This window comes from Anomaloglossus baeobatrachus, chromosome 9 (assembly GCF_048569485.1).
Source record: "Anomaloglossus baeobatrachus isolate aAnoBae1 chromosome 9, aAnoBae1.hap1, whole genome shotgun sequence".
Taxonomy (NCBI): Eukaryota; Metazoa; Chordata; class Amphibia; order Anura; family Aromobatidae; genus Anomaloglossus; species Anomaloglossus baeobatrachus.
In genome coordinates, this window is record NC_134361.1 from 111,134,061 (window position 1) to 111,154,166 (window position 20,106).

A 20,106-nucleotide genomic window follows, 5' to 3' on the forward strand; every position below is an offset into this window, starting at 1 on the left:
AAGCTGCAACAACCATTTTTTTTTACAGGCCACAAGTTTGTGGTTGCCTTGCAAGTTCTCAGGCATGTTCATAGTAGTTTCTATGTAAAGTGGTGAAGGGGGGTCCCAACGGGGACCAGCTGCCGGCTACGACCGGTTCCAAATCAAGGCTTGTCAATCAGGTAAATCTTCGGTTTAATCATTTACTTATCATTCTTTTAAATGGTACTTGCAACACACACACAATTTTTCCCCTTTAAAGAACAGTTTCCCTGTACCTAAGTGGGGGTCTACCTAGGTTGGGCCGAGTGGACCTCCGGGGTCCGGTGTCAGTGGGGACAGGCAGTGGGGCAGAGGGAACAATCAGTTCCTCTTCCCTGCTATCGTGTGGGGCAGGCGGAGGCATAGGGGAGTTGGGCACAGGTTCACCCCTGGGCACTGGCACTGGCTCACGGTTGACCGCCTCCATCATGTCTTCATCCACGGGTTGTGGGAACAGTATCACTGGAAGAATCACCGCGCCGTTCTGTGTAGGCCAGTCCGCTGGGAAGTCACCCATCACTGTGTGGATTACCTCTTTTGCCTTCTCCGCTGGTGGAGGAACCGGAACTTCAACTGCTACTCTCAATGCTGGTGGGCACTTCTTTAGATGGTCCCGGGAAACCGTGGCCAAGGTGCCCCCTTGGTCACGACTGATCTGGTAGGCCTTCCCATCTTCCCATCCTGTGGGCTGTATGACATATGGGGTTTGCTCCCATTGATCATCCAGCTTGTGGGTCCTCCTTTCGCTTCAGCACCACATCTCCAGGCTGGAAAGGGCCAGCAGACACCTTCTGGTTGAAGCGCTGCTCCTGTTGTTCCCGAATCCGACTTAAGTTCTTCTCAACATATTCCTAAATCTGTCGGTACTGTACCCTCCGCCGAGTTTCCCATTCAGCTGTCGAAGGGAGTGCTTCTGGGGCTTCCAATCCCATGTCCAGATCCACCGGTAACCGGCCGGGGCGAGCCCTCATCAGGTATGCTGGGGTGCACTTCGTTGAGCTGGAAGGGATATTGTTGTACATATCGACCAAATCAGGTAGCTTCTCCGGCCACAGGTTCCGCTCTTCTAGCGGCAATGTCTTGAGGAGGCCCAGGACCAAGTGGTTCATCTTCTCACACATGCCGTTGGTTTGGGCATGGTAAGGCGTGGTCCGGATCTTCTTGCAGCCGTACAACTGACAAAACTCATGGAACACCTCCGCTTCAAAGGCCGGGCCTTGGACAGTAAGCACCTTCTCAGGGTATCCATGTGGTCGACAGAAATAAGCCTGGAACGCTCTAGCGGCGGTACGGCCAGTTAGGTCTTTAACTGGGACAACCACCATGAACCTCGAGTAGTGGTCTACTACGGTTAGAGCGTAGGTGTACCCACTTCGGCTGGGGGTGAGCTTTACATGGTCCAGGGCGACCAGCTCCAGCGGTTGATGTGTAACAATCGGGTGTAGGGGCGCCTTCTGGCTGGCCTCGTTCTTCCTTCTCAGTGTGCAAGGGCCGCACTCTTGGCACCAGGCCTCTACAGACTCCCGCATCCCGCTCCAATAGAACCGCTCTCTCAACAGCATTTCCAGCTTCTTCCATCCGAAGTGTCCGGCACCATCATGGTACGCCTGTAGAATGGTGGGCACATTAGCTTGGGGAATCACCAACTGGCGGATTTTCTCATGAGTCTTTGGGTTAATCAGCTCACGGTACAACTTCCCCTGGTGTAGATACAGCCGGGTCCGTTCTCGCCACAGGCGTTGGGCTTCCGCTGGGGCGGCAGGGTCTATTCCAGCAGCGCCTTGCTCCACCAGGATTTTGACTAGGCGGACAGCGGGCGCCTGGTTTTGAGCTTCCTGCCACTCCTGACTGGGCAGCGGGTCCAGGTTCACCCGTTGTTGGTGGACATGTACCTTCTCAGTTGGTGGCTGGTGAAATGCAGGCAACTCGATCTCTTCGAGGTCGTCATCCTCGCACCCTTCTTCCGACAAGTGGGGCATCTGAGAGAGTGCATCAGCATTAACGTTGGCACGACCGGCCCTGTATTTGATGGTGAAATCGTAGTTGTATACCAATATCAATCACTAAAAGTAGATATTATTTTCAACCAAATATATTTTTTGCTACTTTTTATATAAAACCATGTACTTTATTATAACAAATGCACATACATACATAAATTGTTTAAAATCAGGGAGGAAAGGAAGGGTAATTGACCCTATTCTTTTCCTACCTCACAACAGGGGTCGGCGTCCTAATTAGAGAGACGCCCCCGTTCCACGACGGCTGACCCTGAAAGTTCCCTCCCTATGATGTTTGAGTGAAATCCCCTTAAGGATGAAATACCCCAACAGTAGTAACACCACAGTGAGGAAAAAAGGGGTGCTCAGTCAATAATGGCTAATTTGTCTGTATCACCAATATGACCTCTGGGGATTGGGAGTTTTGGGGTCAGGAGCTGTCAAGTAGGTCTGTGTGCTCAGTATTAGATGTAGAGAGTTAGATATTAATAATTAGCTATGTAAGAAATGCCCGACAAATTGTTGCTAGCCGTATCAAAGACTGCCCATGAGGAGATACGAGGCCGAAAGAGAGGAACCAACCCTAAATAGGGAATTTGAGATGCAGATCATTAATCTATCTAAACACAAATTGTCACCAAATGAAGAAAAAATTCTTAGATCAGGACTTAGTTTTGTGCCAACAACACGTTTTGATGCTTTTAACTGGACCAAGGATATTCATCTGTTCATAAGGAAACTGAAATGGAGAAAACATTTTGCCATAGAAAAAAGAAAAAGGAGTCAAGAACTGGGGGTACCAGTGGACATGGTAGGGGACGTGGACATCTTGATCGACCTGGAAAATGAGAGCACACGAGGAATAGGTGAGGGGCCACTTTCCACCCTCAAAAATAAGAGTAGAAAGACCCCCCCCCAGGGGACTATACCAATCTTGAATTATTCTGTAAAATTGTCTCTGATGAAATCAGAATGATACACCCTAGGAAACATGCAACAATTCCAAATGTTACAAAAGAAGAAAGAGACGCTATAATCAATCTAGAACAGAATAATAATATTGTGGTAAAACCCTCAGATAAAGGGGGGAACGTGGTGCTGCTTGATCGAGAAACATATGTACATATGTGCATGCAGCTATTAAGAGACCAGAAGTCCTATGAACCACTGAAGGAAGATCCTACCCCCAGATACTCCCTCCAGCTAAAACGTATACTGGATACAGCAAAACAGGAAAAACTAATATCAACAAATGAATATGAAATTCTACTCCCACGCCACCCCAAACTGGCAACATTCTATGCAGTCCCAAAAATTCACAAAGGAACCAATCCTATCAAAGGTAGACCTATAGTGTCCGGGATAGACTCGTTAACACAGAACTGTAGCACTTATATTGACCAAATATTAAGATCCTTTGTCACGTCCTTACCCTCATACATTCGGGACACATTAGACCTATTGGCAAAAATTGAAGACATCATCTTGGAAGACAACACGATTTAGGGCAGTCTTTGATACGGCTAGCAGCAATTTGTCGGGCATTTCTTACATAGCTAATTATCAATATCTAACTCTCTACATCTAATACTGAGCACACAGACCTACTTGACAGCTCCTGACCCCAAAACTCCCAATCCCCAGAGGTCATATTGGTGATACAGACAAATTAGCCATTATTGACTGAGCACCCCTTTTTTCCTCACTGTGGTGTTACTACTGTTGGGGTATTTCATCCTTAAGGGGATTTCACTCAAACATCATAGGGAGGGAACTTTCAGGGTCAGCCGTCGTGGAACGGGGGCGTCTCTCTAATTAGGACGCCGACCCCTGTTGTGAGGTAGGAAAAGAATAGGGTCAATTACCCTTCCTTTCCTCCCTGATTTTAAACAATTTATGTATGTATGTGCATTTGTTATAATAAAGTACATGGTTTTATATAAAAAGTAGCAAAAAATATATTTGGTTGAAAATAATATCTACTTTTAGTGATTGATATTGGTATACAAGACATGATATGGAGTAAGTGCAAAATAAGGAGTAGATACCTTATAAATATCTTATAATGAAAAAATATCAAAGATGTTGGGTCAATTGTGAAGGGTACACAGTACTCGTATCAGTTATGACTAGTAGGGAGACAAAAAGAGTATACAATAATGCAAGAGATTTGCACTCTCATGTGGGAGTTATCCTACCCTATGATCAATACATGGAGGGTGCATACTCTATTAGTATAGCATGTGGACCTTCAAGGAGGAGGGTTGAATTACTAAATGGGCCCTGGAGGGCTGTGTAAATCCAATAACGGATAGCTGGTGAAGAGGCAACAAAACAGCACCATATGATAAATAAGAGGCATCAATACAGATATATATGGCCATAGAACACAAAGAGGCTATAACTAAAGTTACATGTAATACATAGTGACTAAAGAGAATGATCAGTCATAATGCAGACAGAGTAACAGGAATGTGGATGCATTAAACAACCAGTGCTGTAAAAGCACATAATAATCAATATATGCCTGAACACATACCTCCCAGATGGAATAAAGTATATGTAAGTATCGCCCAATGGCTCTAATGAGAGACAAAATTAGGAGGTAGAAAATGAAATGCCAGGTACAAGGAGACGCTAAGTATGGTGAAGGTAAGAAACGAACATACCTGCTGGGGTAGTAGGTGGTGTCACTGGGAGCGAGTGGAGTCTATGGTGTAGGATGGGGTGTGGCTTTATAGTGTTGAGAACGTCTAGCACGTTGGCTTCCTAGTGGCGTGTGACGTGCGCTGATGCATGCGCGCTGGGCTGAATGCCCCACGCGTGCGCGATGTAACAGGAAGCCACAGTGTGTGGCACGCTGTCACCGCGCACGTGCGGAAGGCAGAAAGCCCCGCGCATGCGTGTGAGTGGCAGAGACGTATGGTACGTCAACTTCCTAGAGACGTGTGGTGTGTGATGGCACATGCGTGCTGGGCGGAATGCCCCGCACATGCGCGATATAACGGGACGCCACTGTGTATGGCATGCCGTCAACGCGCACGCGCGGAAGGCAGAAGGCCCCACATATGCGTGTAAGTGGTAATGGTGGATGTGTGAAGCGAGCGTGCGCGCAGGGCACGATACCCGCGCATGCGCGGCGCGGCCGCCAGCTCCAACACAGGCAGGTCGCCCCGCTCATGTGCACACTGCCGCGACCAGCGCACACGATCGCGTTAGTGAGAAAATTAAACAGCCACATGTTATACAGGGAAGACAGGGTGGAAGTGATGGCACAATTGCTTACAGGTACAAACCTATAGTGAAAGGTGACAACATTTCTTGGAACCCCTAAGAAAGGTAACTTCCCGTGTCTACATCGTTTATAATGTAACAACCTTGTCCGTGGAGATTCCTTTACTCATCCACACACTGGGACGTGCAGGCTGGAGCTTCCAGGTAAAGTCCAGGTGACAGGCATGGGCACTCTGGGACCAGGTCAGGACGGCAGACGGGCTCTGCGGAAGAGACAGGGTTAATCTGGGTAGAAGACACAGAGGGACCTAAACACCTAGCTATGGGAACACGTTGATCAGGCACCACCCACATGGAAAGGAAGTCCTAATATACCCTGTACCTGTAATTGACCATATCCTGTTTCCGGGACGCTGGCCCTTTGAGAAGAGGTGAGTGAACGCGCGCCCTAATGCGCATGCGCGAGGCTCGTGTGCCGGAAACCAGAGCAGGAAGCGGTGCAGGAGATGCAGGGGGACCAGACAGAGTGTCCTGGGTCGCAGGGAGACGCCGGGACCGGCGGGCAGGAGGCACGGAGGACACAGAGGAGGGAGAGTGAGGGGGGCAGCCGCAGGCAGAAGGACCGGAGACAAACGTAAAGCTTTTTGGGAAAAGCCATCAACATAGAATTTACCGGAAAAAAAAGAGGCATTCAAAGAAAAGAACACGGTCCCTACAGTCAAACATGGCGGAGGTTCCCTGATGTTTTGGGGTTGCTTTGCTGCCTCTGGCACTGGACTGCTTGACCGTGTGCATAGCATTATGAAGTCTGAAGACTACCAACAAATTTTGCAGCATAATGTAGGGCCCAGTGTGAGAAAGCTGGGTCTTCCTCAGAGGTCATGGGTCTTCCAGCAGGACAATGAGCCAAAACACACTTCAAAAAGCACTAGAAAATGGTTTGATAGAAAGCACTGGAGACAACTAAAGTGGCCAGCAATGAGCCCAGACCTGAATCCCATAGAACACCTGTGGAGAGATCTCAAAATGGCAGTTTGGAGAAGGCACCCTTCAAATCTCAGGGACCTGGAGCAGTTTGCCAAAGAAGAATGGTCTAAAATTCCAGCAGAGCATTGTAAGAAACTCATTGATGGTTACTGGAAGCAGTTGTTCGCAGTTATTTTGGCTAAAGGTTGTGCAACCAAGTATTAGGCTAAAGGGTACTTTGCACACTACGACATCGCAAGCCAATGGTAGCGATGCCGAGCAAGATAGTCCCCGTCGCAGCTGCGATATCTTGTGATAGCTGCCGTAGCGAACATTATCGCTACGGCAGCTTCACATGCACTTACCTGCCCTGTGACGTCGCTCTGGCCGGCGAACCGCCTCCTTCCTAAGAGGGCGGGTCGTGCGGCGTCACAGCGACGTAAACATCCCGCCCACCTCCTTCCTTCCTTATTGCAGCCGGAATGCAGGAAAGGAGATGTTCCTCGCTCCTGCGGCTTCATACACAGCGATGTGTGCTGCTGCAGGAACGAGGAACAACATCGTAACATCGGTCCTTCCGAAATTATGGAAATGACCGACGCTACACCGATCATGCGATTTCGACGCTTTTGCGCTTGTTAATCGTAGTAAAAAGGATTCACATACTCCGATGTCGACAGCGATGCCGGATGTGCGTCACTTTCGATTTGACCCCACCGACATCGCACCTGCGATGTCGTAGTGTGCAAAGTACCCCTAAGGGTGCCAATACTTTTGTCTGGCCCATTTTTGGAGGTTTGTGTGAAACGATCAATGATTTTTGTTTCATTCTCTTTTGTGTTTTTTCATTGCAAGCAAAATAAATGAAGATAATAATACCAAAGAATTTGTGATTGCAATAATTTTCAAGAAGAAACTGAGTATTATCTGACAGAATTGCAGGGGTGCCAATACTTTTGGCCAGCACTGTATGCTTCTACATTTATCTAAGGGGTGAAAAAAATTCAGAAGTTTGACCAAAAAAAGAGTAGCACTTTTGTCGCTATTTTCATAGACCAACAGTGTTCTAATTTTGAAAACAGGAGGACAAAAAGTGGATAGTATGTAAAAAATCAACAAAGTTTTTATTATATCAAAATTCAAAAGGTGCAATGATTAATCATGCAAAAAAGACAAAGGGGATATTGGCAAATACAAATATAATGGTAGCAGCCATGAGGAATCATGTAATACAGTAATAATAAGAATGCTATGTTTAGCATACAAGGTTACTATCAATTCACTGACAATGCTACATACCAAAACCAGTGAGGGTGTGAAATACCACCCACTAATAAAGTGCCAATAGTGCCAAGATAAAGACCTGGAGTCCCCCCCAGGGATAGGAGGTTACGCGCGTTTCACGTGTTACCAGTCTCCACGCTCCATCAGACCAGGGAGGGGTTTTATATGTGGGCTTCCCTACAGGAACACCCACAAGTATGATCAGTGGTTGCATTCACTGCATACTAAATCTATAGTATTCATCTACCTGCTAATATGGATATTTCTTTTGTATGTCTAATTTTTTGGGATCTGGGGCTCTGTGATGACTTTTTTTTTGCATCTTGAGCTGACATTTTTAATTATACTATTTTTGTGTAGATGCGCTGTTTTGATCGGCTGTTATTACCGTATTTTTCGGACCATAAGACGCACTTTTTTCCCCCAAATGTTGGGGGAAAGTTGGGGGTGCGTCTTATGGTCTGACTATAGGGCTGCGGCCGGGAACGAGGGTGCTGCGGTGGAGCGGGTCATCGGGGGCACGAGCAGGCAGCAGCAGCGCCTGCCGTGACCACGTGGGCCCGCTCATTACATATGCACGCCCATCCTCCCGCCCATCTCAAAGCGCTGAAGCCGGCACTGACAGGTGGGCGGGAGGATGAGCTGGGACGCGCGCATAGTAAAAAGCCGGTCCGCATGATCACCCCTGGCAATTACAGCCTGGAGTGATCATGTGCGGCTGTATTCACTGCCCCCCGCGCGTCATCATCAGCGCGGGGTGCAGTGAATCAGTGTACTCACCCGTCCCCGTGTGTGGAGCCGTCCCCCTGCAGCACGCGATGTCTTCGTGTCTGTGCCTGTCAGCTGATCTGTGCTGATCAGGTGATCGGCACAGACAGGAAGACATCGCGTGCTGCAGGGGAACGGCTCCACACGCACAGGTCATTGCCGCTGAGAGGAAGATGATCGGTGCTGGAGGGAGTGAGGAAAAGGTGAGTATAAACGTTTATTTTTTTTCTCTGTGCTATAGGATACAGGCCATATACCAGGATGGTATATGAGCACGATGGGGGCATATAGCAGGATGGGAGTATATGAGTAGGATGGATGGGGGGTATATGAACAGGATGGGGGTATATGAACAGAATGGGGGTATATGAACAGGATGGGAGTATATGAGCACGATGGGGGCATATAGCAGGATGGGAGTATATGAGCAGGATGGATGGGGGGTATATGAACAGGATGGGGGTATATGAACAGGATGGGGTATATGAACAGGATGGGGGTATATGAGCACGATGGGGGCATATAGCAGGATGGGAGTATATAAGCAGGATGGATGGGGGGTATATGAACAGGATGGGGGTATATGAACAGGATGGGGTATATGAACAGGATGGGGCATATGAACAGGATGGGGGTATACGAGCAGGATGGGAGTATATGAGCAGGATGGGAGTATATGAGCAGGATGGATGGGGGAAATATCAATAGGATGGATGGGGGGTATATCAATAGGATGGGGGTATATGAACAGGATGAGGGAATATGAGCAGGATGCTGGTATATGAGCAGGATGGGGGTTTATAGCAGGATCATATACAAGGCAGGAGGATCATTACCAGGATGGGGTACCTTAGTAGAGAATTTGGGGACATTACCCCCATAACAGTGTCAGCAGCAGATCCTCGCCCCATAACAGTGTGTCATGACCACATTTTTTTGCTTAAAGTTTTATTTTCCTATTTTCCTCCTCTAAAACCAGGGTGCATCTTATAGTCCGGTGCATCTTATAGTCCGAAAAATACGGTACATTTTAAAGAAATGTTGCAATGACCAAAAAGCGTAATTTTGGCGTTTGGAATGTTTTTCTCTCCACACCGTGTACTGATCAGATTAATTGATTTTATATTTTGATAGATCAGGTATTTATGAACATGGTGATACCAAATGTGTATTTTTTTTTAAAAAAATAACTGTTTTATTTCCAATGGGGCAAAAGGGGGGTGATTTGAACTTTTAGTTTTTTGGGTTTTTTTTCATATTTTTTAAAACTTTAAATTTTTTTTATTTGTTTTAATAGTCCCCCTAGGGGACTTTATGCCTGCACAGTCCGATCGCTCGTGCATTTCTGCTGATCAGAGCAGCATTGCTCTGATCAGCAGAAATGCTCATCTCCTGTGATTGCCGGAGCTTTGTCGGCTCTCACAGGAAGTGAGTCATGGCAGAGTCAGGGGTCATCAGCTGAGCTCGCGCTACCATCACAACACTACGGCACCCTGTGATCGCATCAGGGGGCTGCCGATAGCAGTGGGGAACCCTGTTGCAGCCATTTAAATTGCACTGTCAGTCATTGACAGCGCAATCTAAGTGGTTAGATCAGCAGACATGTGCAGGGATTACCGTGGACTCGCTGGTGAAGCCCGCAGTAACTGGAGGGAGGTGACCAGGGACGTACTAGTACGTCCTTGGTAGTAAAGGGGTTAAAAGAATTCTTCCTTTGAAAAATTTGGTCAGCCTGGTATCCAAAGAAGAATGAACATACATGGAAAACAAGTAGGGGATCAAGTGAACTAAACTGCTTGGTCACTCTATTGGTTCATCGAGCATTTATGTTTGGTTTGAACAATCACTTTGCGCTGACTTGACTTTATTTAATGCTTTAATTGGAAAAAAAATCCAAATTTCATTTGCTGTCACTTGTTTCTCTTTTCACTTTTACCTAAATTAACTAACTATAATGTATTTCCCCTTTCCTTGTTTTGCATTTTTCATGTCTATAAGAAAAATCTACTAAAAACCAGAAAAGATAACCTGACATAACCCTGTGAAACTGGCATCAATGAATGTTTAGACATAATGGTAAATTTAAAGGGAACCTGTCATCAGAAATTTAGCTATAAAGCTAAAAGTTCCCCCCTCTGCAGCTCCTGGGCTGCATTCTAGGAAGCTTCCTATAGTTTTTGTGGCCTCTTTTATTCCAAAATAAATACTTTACAAACTTGTACCTTTTCGTATGCAAATTTCTTAAATCTTCCATGGGGGCGGGCTGCCTGATGTACGTTGCTGTCCTACACCGCCCCCGAACGCTGAATTTCAAACCTCAGGATGCCGCCCCTGGTCCCGCGCATGCGCTGTGCTATTGTAGCGGTGCCGTGCACTGTGTGCACGTGTGACCGCTAGTGACACTTTGCGCGGGCACGAGGTTATGGGCGGCGCTGTGAGTGTTATCAGCAAGTGCCACCCATAACCTCGTGACCGCACTTTCCCCTCTTCTTCCAGCGTTCTGCGCAAGCGCTCGCTGGCCAGATGACCGGACGTCACCTCCTTCCCATCCTGCTCAGCAGCAGGAAATAGATGGGAGGAGCGGACGGAGCAGTCGGTGCCCGCGCAAAAGCGTTACCAGCGGTCACACGTGCACGCAGTGCACGGCACCGCTACAGTAGCACAGCGCATGCGCGGGACCACGGGCGCCCAGGGGCGGCGTCCTGAGGTTTGAAATTCAGCGTTCGGGGGCGGCGTAAATCGGCAGGAGGACAGCAACGTACATCAATTTAGTATGCGAATATGTCTGGCTCACAGTTACGCAAGTTAGGTGCCCAGAAAAAATGGGAGTCAATCAAAATAGTAATAATTCTGGCACACTGAAATAATTCATGACATATGAAACCTTTCTTTTGAATGCTGAATCAATTTATTAGTGCAAAAAGTTGAGGATAATTCATCCAACGTTTCGACCGTATCTTTTTGGTCGTTATCAAGGATCAAATTATCTAAGATCACAAAAAATATGTACAAGAAAATACAAAAAATGAAATTAGTACAGAATGTAACATAAATAATGCAAATATTACAAAACATGCATCATAAGTTTGATCATATAAAGCACATAATAAACATGAGGACATGAAAAAAAGAAAATATCGTACATTGTACAGAAACCTATCTAGCTGAAAACATATATGATGGTAATGATACAAGTACAGCAAGCACACCCACCTATATCAACAATGCGAAGATGTACGATCAATGATAAATGGACATCGCCATTTGGTATAATGGGATCAAAAAATTGCGATCCTATGTGTAAAATGGAGAGAAGTGTGTGATAAGTCATAAGGCGAAAGTCATCCAGGAACAATGTTTTTCCATTACATAGCGTATTAAAAAAATAATAAAAATAAAAATAATGAGTATGTCTATACCTCATGCACTTATCGGTTGATAATGAGAAAGGTGGCTGAGGCCCTTATTGCAGGGCTGGAAGTAACATAGATTTATAGTTGTTTCTAAATGAAGATCAATAATAAATAGCATTATTGGGGCGTGCAAAAAAGTCATACATAGTAAAGACTTTGTATGAGAGAAAAGCACACTACCTGGATTGTTGGGCTGAAACCATAACAAGAGACACTAATGGGAGAAACGTGATTCCCACACTGGGTGATTCTTAGTTACCTCCAAGTGATCAAATGCTAAAATGAAGGGTACACGAGAGTAAGATCATACCTGAGAATATAACATCAGTATAAGACACACATATTAGGGGATGTAATGGATAAAGTCTCCATACTACCTTATTGCAGCGTTTCTAGACAATAGTTATCGGGTACTATTATCATGGGGAAAGAGAACACATGTCCCTTTAAGATTCTATGAGAAACCATATAAAGGATATGAGATTTAAAGGCAGTAAAACAGGGGTAGGTGAGGTGGAAGAGCACTAATAGAAACACATACCTGGAGAATATGAATGGGAACTCAATGCAAAAAATTGCTAGGTAGAGTATGGAGGAACGAATCTGGGAGGAAGCATAGGTAGAGATCAGTGGAAATCTATCAAGTGCCGGACAGCGTGGACCGTCAGATAACACATACCTTATGATGCTGGTGTAGGGTATAGGCCCCTGGATAGTGTGCGCCATGCCATGATATGATAACCTTATATAGTGTATGCTAATCAGCGCCCACCGTCCCACTTCCTGGATGTGGAATGCAGTGTGCTGACCGTGGAGCGCACGCCGCGCATGCGCAGTGCCGTCGCCAGCATTGCGCATGCGCAGGGAGCGGACCACCAGGCAGAGAGCAGAGGAGGAGGTGACATGACGTATAATCCTAAAGGGGCGTGTATGTAAACATAACGAGTGAGGGATAACAGTGAACCGGCCTGTGGATTTCACGCAGCTCGCGCGCTGCGCCTGGCTATTTGCACAACGCACGAGCCGGGCACAGAGCACAGGTCAGGGTGTATGGCTGATAACAGTGTCATTGGAAAAGACATTTACATTGCCTACAAAGTGCCAGGTGACGTTGTTACAAGGTGAAGGCAGACTGTTGCTGGTGCCAATGGGTGAGGGATCAGGTGGAGGGAGCCTAAAAATAAGAGGAACAAGTTAGAAACAAGATTTCTATGTAAACTAAAGACTATACCAATACCACTCCTTATACTGGTCCTTATACTGAGGTTTTACAAGAGAGTACACAAGAGGTAAATTAACAAAAACATGCATGACAAGACACTATTAGAGCAATGAAATATGAAGAAAGCGGGGTCACTAAACACCAGATGACATCCATATTAAGCAGCATAGTTAGAGAGACAACAAAATGAAGCGCATCACAATCATATACACATATCATGCTCTCTATTCAAACCCTTGGGTTCCAATGTATTCAGGGTGAAAATCCAGTAAGATTCCCTCTCTTTAAGGACACGTATGTGATTACCACCTCTTCTAGCGGGAGGAACGTGTTCTAGTACCTGGTACTTAAGTTGGGCAATGGTGTGACCATGTGTGATGAAGTGATAAGGAATTGGTAAAAGGATTTGTTTACACCGTATAGTAGATTTATGCTTACTGATGCGGTCTCGGATATGCTGGGTGGTTTCTCCAACATATCCGAGACCGCACGGGCATTTGATTAAGTAGACCACGAAAGAGGATTCACAGGTGAAGAACCCTCGTACGGAAAAAATGCAGCCAGACAGAGGATGGGTGAAAGTGCTCCCCTTAGTGAGATTATTACACTGCACACAGTGGTGACAGGGAAAGTTGCCTTTTCTGGGAGTGCCAAGGAAGGTTTGTCTCTGCATGATCTTATTGGAACCAATGTCAGCCCTGACGAAGTTGTCACGGAGATTGCGCGGTCTCTTGTTGCAAAACAAAGGAGGTGAGCTAAATTCCCTTATATCTGGATAAGCTTTGCCCAGGAGTGGCCAGTGTTTGCATATAATGCCCTTGATCAAAGGAGAAAATGGATGATATGTGCTGACACACGTAATCCGTGGGGCATCTTTTACTGCCTTTAAATCTCATATCCTTTATATGGTTTCTCATAGAATCTTAAAGGGACATGTGTTCTCTTTCCCCATGATAATAGTACCCGATAACTATTGTCCAGAAACGCTGCAATAAGGTAGTATGGAGATTTTATCCATTACATCCCCTAATATGTGTGTCTTATACTGATGTTATATTCTCAGGTATGATCTTACTCTCGTGTACCCTTCATTTTAGCATTTGATCACTTGGAGGTAACTAAGAATCACCCAGTGTGGGAATCACGTTTCTCCCATTAGTGTCTCTTGTTATGGTTTCTGCCCAACAATCCAGGTAGTGTGCTTTTCTCTCATACAAAGTCTTTACTATGTATGACTTTTTTGCACGCCCCAATAATGCTATTATTGATCTTCATTTAGAAACAACTATAAATCTATGTTACTTCCAGTCCTGCAATAAAGGCCTCAGCCACCTTTCTCATTATCAACCGATAAGTGCATGAGGTATAGACATACTCATTATTTTTATTTTTATTATTTTTTTAATACGCTATGTAATGGAAAAACATTGTTCCTGGATGACTTTCTCCTTATGACTTATCACACACTTCTCTCCATTTTACACATAGGATCGCAATTTTTTGATCCCATTATACCAAATGGCGATGTCCATTTATCATTGATCGTACATCTTCGCATTGTTGATATAGGTGGGTGTGCTTGCTGTACTTGTATCATTACCATCATATATGTTTTCAGCTAGATAGGTTTCTGTACAATGTTCGATATTTTCTTTTTTTCATGTCCTCATGTTTATTATGTGCTTTATATGATCAAACTTATGATGCATGTTTTGTAATATTTGCATTATTTATGTTACATTCTGTACTAATTTCATTTTTTGTATTTTCTTGTACATATTTTTTGTGATCTTAGATAATTTGATCCTTGATAACGACCAAAAAGATACGGTCGAAACGTTGGATGAATTATCCTCAACTTTTTGCACTAATAAATTGATTCAGCATTCAAAAGAAAGGTTTCATATGTCATGAATTATTTCAGTGTGCCAGAATTATTACTATTTTGATTGACTCCCATTTTTTCTGGGCACCTAACTTGCGTAACTGTGAGCCAGACATATTCGCATACTAAATTGACTGTATTTTTGTTCTGAGCTCCAATATCTACCTATTTACCCAGATGTCTTTTACCACTTTTTCGTATAACACAGATGAAGTCAGCAGCATACTGTCCAAAGTGACTTTACCTAACACTTTTTTATCTGTTCCTACCGAAGAAGTTCGTTCCAGGGACTATGAGAAAGAACTGAGAAGACACACTGCCCTTGAACTGCACTGTGCCACTCTGGCCGAGTACCACCGTGTGCAATGTATTCCTAGAGGATTGCGGGTATCACTGAAACCAACCCTTTTCTCCGACAAACCCGACTACTGCACCAAATTCGAGAGCATTATCAATAAGTGTTCTATGGACCTAATAATACCATTGAGTTTCTACAAACAGAAATTGAAGATCTCGGAAAAAATATTCATTCCATTGAACAGCAATTGCAGAACACCATTTCTAACACTGAGTGGGACAAGATCCATTCCAGAACTAGGGACAATATAGCTGAATTTAGAAAGATTCTCCAGGAACGGAAAAGGTCAAAGTTTCTCCGAGACCAAGAGGATTACTCTAAAAATTGAGTCTACCGGTGGCAGTATACAGAGGACACTCCTAGACGCCCTACTTTCTATAACCGCTATTCATCATCTTCAGGATCTGATACTGACCAATACATCTCCCGGCAACCTCATTTTTTAGCTCAACGTTCCACCCAAAGAGGAAAACGAGGCGCAGTAAGAGGGGCCGCCGGGCCTGCACCAACATACCGTGTACAAACACCGTGTACAAACACGGTCACAGGTACTAACCTAGTTTATAATATTTCATCGTATAATTTGTCTATCACTGAATCTCAGGTTTTACAGAGAGGGCTATCCTTTTGTCCTACTCCATCTCTTGATCCATTTGTGTTGGATCAAGAGATGAGGAGATTTTTTAGGTCACTTCGACTGAAGGCCCATTTTAGTTCTGATAGACTCACACAACCTGACTCTGCCTCTATTTCTCCTGATCCCGCCAACATGTTCCGGTTGAAACAACTGGACCTTAGGATCCCTAGTTCTTTTAGTCCTCCTAAGACGTATCACCCCATAGAAACATATGTCACTATGGTTTCCAGAGAGATTAGCCATACACTAAAGTCCATAGATGAAGGGCATCTTAAGATTAAGAGTAATCTCACCATAGAGGAAAGCCGTGCAATACAGGATCTTAAGAACAATTCCACAATTGTCATCAAGCCGGCTGACAAGGGTGGTGCCATAGTGGTACTTGATAAGAAGTACTATATTGATGAGATTCTAAGCCAACTTAGGGATACTGATACCTATGCACCTATTCCACGAGACCCCACATCTCACATACAAGGACTCATCAAACGTACCATTGATTTTCATCTTATCAACAACACCATAGATCAGAAACTTGCCGATTTTCTGATTAAAATCCATCCTGTAGTACCAGTCTTTTACACGTTGCCTAAAGTTCATAAAAACATGAACCAACCCCCAGGACGCCCGATCGTGGCCTCAACTGAATCTGTCTTATCTCCACTCGCCATCACTGTTGAGAGAATCCTCACTCCTCTCATACCTAAGATTAGGTCATATTTAAAGGACACCACTGATTTTTTGTAACATCTGCAATCCATCGGGCCATTATCAACTAATTGTGTCCTGGTTTCTTTTGATGTCAATAGCCTTTACACTAGTATTCAACATCAAGATGGCATCCGGTCTGTGGAATGGTTTTTAGGCAGACATAGTTCCTATTCTTCCTCACAGAATAGATTTTGCCTTGATCTTCTACAATTGGTTTTGGAAAACAATTTCTTTCTTTTCCAGGATCAATTTTACTTACAGAAACGGGGTACCGCTATGGGCTCGAATTTAGCACCCCCTTATGCTAATATATATATGGAATATTTTGAAGAGTCCTTTGTTTATCAGCACACTCTATGGTTAGAACACTCAGTTAGCTGGAAGAGGTACATCGACGACATCTTTATGATCTGGCGGGGTGACCTCACATCTCTACTACAATTCTATACCGACATGAACTCATTCAAACAGGGGCTTTCCTTCACTATCCAACACGATAATCACAGAATTAATTTTCTCGACACCTTGGTGATTTTATCAGATGGTTCCCTCAGCACCGACTTGTACGTTAAACCTACTGACCGCAATAGCCTGTTACATTATACCAGCTGCCATCCATGTCATACAAAACAGGGACTCCCCATTTCTCAGCACAAGCGCGTCGAACGTATAGTGTCGGACCCTATACAAAGGGAAAGGCGGTCCATAGAGGTGAGTGACAAGTTCCTCCAGAGGGGATATCCAGCCAACATTGCAGACAGGAGGTCTCCCCAGAAATCCACTACTAATAAGATGGCCCCACGGATTACGTGTGTCAGCACATATCATCCATTTTCTCCTTTGATCAAGGGCATTATATGCAAACACTGGCCACTCCTGGGCAAAGCTTATCCAGATATAAGGGAATTTAGCTCACCTCCTTTGTTTTGCAACAAGAGACCGCGCAATCTCCGTGACAACTTCGTCAGGGCTGTCATTGGTTCCAATAAGATCATGCAGAGACAAACCTTCCTTGGCACTCCCAGAAAAGGCAACTTTCCCTGTCATCACTGTGTGCAGTGTAATAATCTCACTAAGGGGAGCACTTTCACCCATCCTCTGTCTGGCCGCATTTTTTCCGTACGAGGGTTCTTCACCTGTGAATCCTCTTTCGTGGTCTACTTAATCAAATGCCCGTGCGGTCTCGGATATGTTGGAGAAACCACCCAGCATATCCGAGACCGCATCAGTAAGCATAAATCTACTATACGGTGTAAACAAATCCTTTTACCAATTCCTTATCACTTTATCACATATGGTCACACCATTGCCCAACTTAAGTACCAGGTACTAGAACACGTTCCTCCCGCTAGAAGAGGTGGTAATCACATACGTGTCCTTAAAGAGAGGGAATCTTACTGGATTTTCACCCTGAATACATTGGAACCCAAGGGTTTGAATAGAGAACATGATATGTGTATATGATTGTGATGCGCTTCATTTTGTTGTCTCTCTAACTATGCTGCTTAATATGGATGTCATCTGGTGTTTAGTGACCCCGCTTTCTTCATATTTCATTGCTCTAATAGTGTCTTGTCATGCATGTTTTTGTTAATTTACCTCTTGTGTACTCTCTTGTAAAGCCTCAGTATAAGGACCAGTATAAGGAGTGGTATTGGTATATTCTTTAGTTTACATAGAAATCTTGTTTCTAACTTGTTCCTCTTACTTTTAGGCTCCCTCCACCTGATCCCTCACCCATTGGCACCAGCAACAGTCTGCCTTCACCTTGTAACAACGTCACCTGGCACTTTGTAGGCAATGTAAATGTCTTTTCCAATGACACTGTTATCAGCCATACACCCTGACCTGTGCTCTGTGCCCGGCTCGTGCGTTGTGCAAATAGCCAGGCGCAGCGCGCGAGCTGCGTGCAATCCACAGGCCGGTTCACTGTTATCCCTCACTCGTTATGTTTACATACACGCCCCTTTAGGATTATACGTCATGTCACCTCATCCTCTGCTCTCTGCCTGGTGGTCTGCTCCCTGCGCATGCGTGATGCTGGCGATGGCACTGCGCATGCGCGGCGTGCGCTCCACGGTCAGCACACTGCGTTCCACATCCAGGAAGTGGGACGGTGGGCGCCGATTAGCATACACTATATAAGGCTATCATATCATGGCATGGCGCACACTATCCAGGGGCCTATACCCTACACCAGCATCATAAGGTATGTGTTATCTGACGGTCCACGCTGTCCGGCACTTGATAGATTTCCACTGATCTCTACCTATGCTTCCTCCCAGATTCGTTCCTCCATACTCTACCTAGCAATTTTTTGCATTGAGTTCCCATTCACATTCTCCAGGTATGTGTTTCTATTAGTGCTTTTCCACCTCACCTACCCCTGTTTTACTGCCTTTAAATCTCATATCCTTTATATGGTTTCTCATAGAATCTTAAAGGGACATGTGTTCTCTTTCCCCATGATAATAGTACCCGATAACTATTGTCTAGAAACGCTGCAATAAGGTAGTATGGAGATTTTATCCATTACATCCCCTAATATGTGTGTCTTATACTGATGTTATATTCTCAGGTATGATCTTACTCTCGTGTACCCTTCATTTTAGCATTTGATCACTTGGAGGTAACTAAGAATCACCCAGTGTGGGAATCACGTTTCTCCCATTAGTGTCTCTTGTTATGGTTTCTGCCCAACAATCCAGGTAGTGTGCTTTTCTCTCATACAAAGTCTTTACAATGTATGACTTTTTTGCACGCCCCAATAATGCTATTATTGATTTTCATTTAGAAACAACTATAAATCTATGTTACTTCCAGCCCTGCAATAAGGGCCTCAGCCACCTTTCTCATTATCAACCGATAAGTGCATGAGGTATAGACATACTCATTATTTTTATTTTTATTATTTTTTTAATACGCTATGTAATGGAAAAACATTGTTCCTGGATGACTTTCGCCTTATGACTTATCACACACTTCTCTCCATTTTACACATAGGATCGCAATTTTTTGATCCCATTATACCAAATGGCGATGTCCATTTATCATTGATCGTACATCTTCGCATTGTTGATATAGGTGGGTGTGCTTGCTGTACTTGTATCATTACCATCATATATGTTTTCAGCTAGATAGGTTTCTGTACAATGTACGATATTTTCTTTTTTTCATGTCCTCATGTTTATTATGGGCTTTATATGATCAAACTTATGATGCATGTTTTGTAATATTTGCATTATTTATGTTACATTCTGTACTAATTTCATTTTTTTGTATTTTCTTGTACATATTTTTTGTGATCTTAGATAATTTGATCCTTGATAACGACCAAAAAGATACGGTCGAAACGTTGGATGAATTATCCTCAACTTTGTGCACTAATAAATTGATTCAGCATTCAAAAGAAAGGTTTCATATGTCATGAATTATTTCAGTGTGCCAGAATTATTACTATTTTGAGCAACGTACATCAGGCAGCCCGCCCCCATGGAAGATTTAAGAAATTTGCATACGAAAAGGTACAAATTTGTAAAGTATTTATTTTGGAATAAAAGGGGCCACAAAAACTATAGGAAGCTTCCTAGAATGCAGCCCAGGAGCT

At 44.4% G+C, this 20,106-nt stretch overlaps 1 long non-coding RNA gene across 1 annotated transcript; it reads left to right on the forward strand.

Annotated features, from left to right (window-relative positions):
- The first annotated feature begins 19,291 nt into the window (after positions 1-19,291).
- On the forward strand, positions 19,292-19,896 carry LOC142251712 (uncharacterized). Its single transcript, XR_012725329.1, has 3 exons — positions 19,292-19,377; positions 19,503-19,583; positions 19,811-19,896. It is a non-coding gene; the product is annotated as an uncharacterized LOC142251712 (long non-coding RNA).
- Positions 19,897-20,106: the final 210 nt, after the last annotated feature.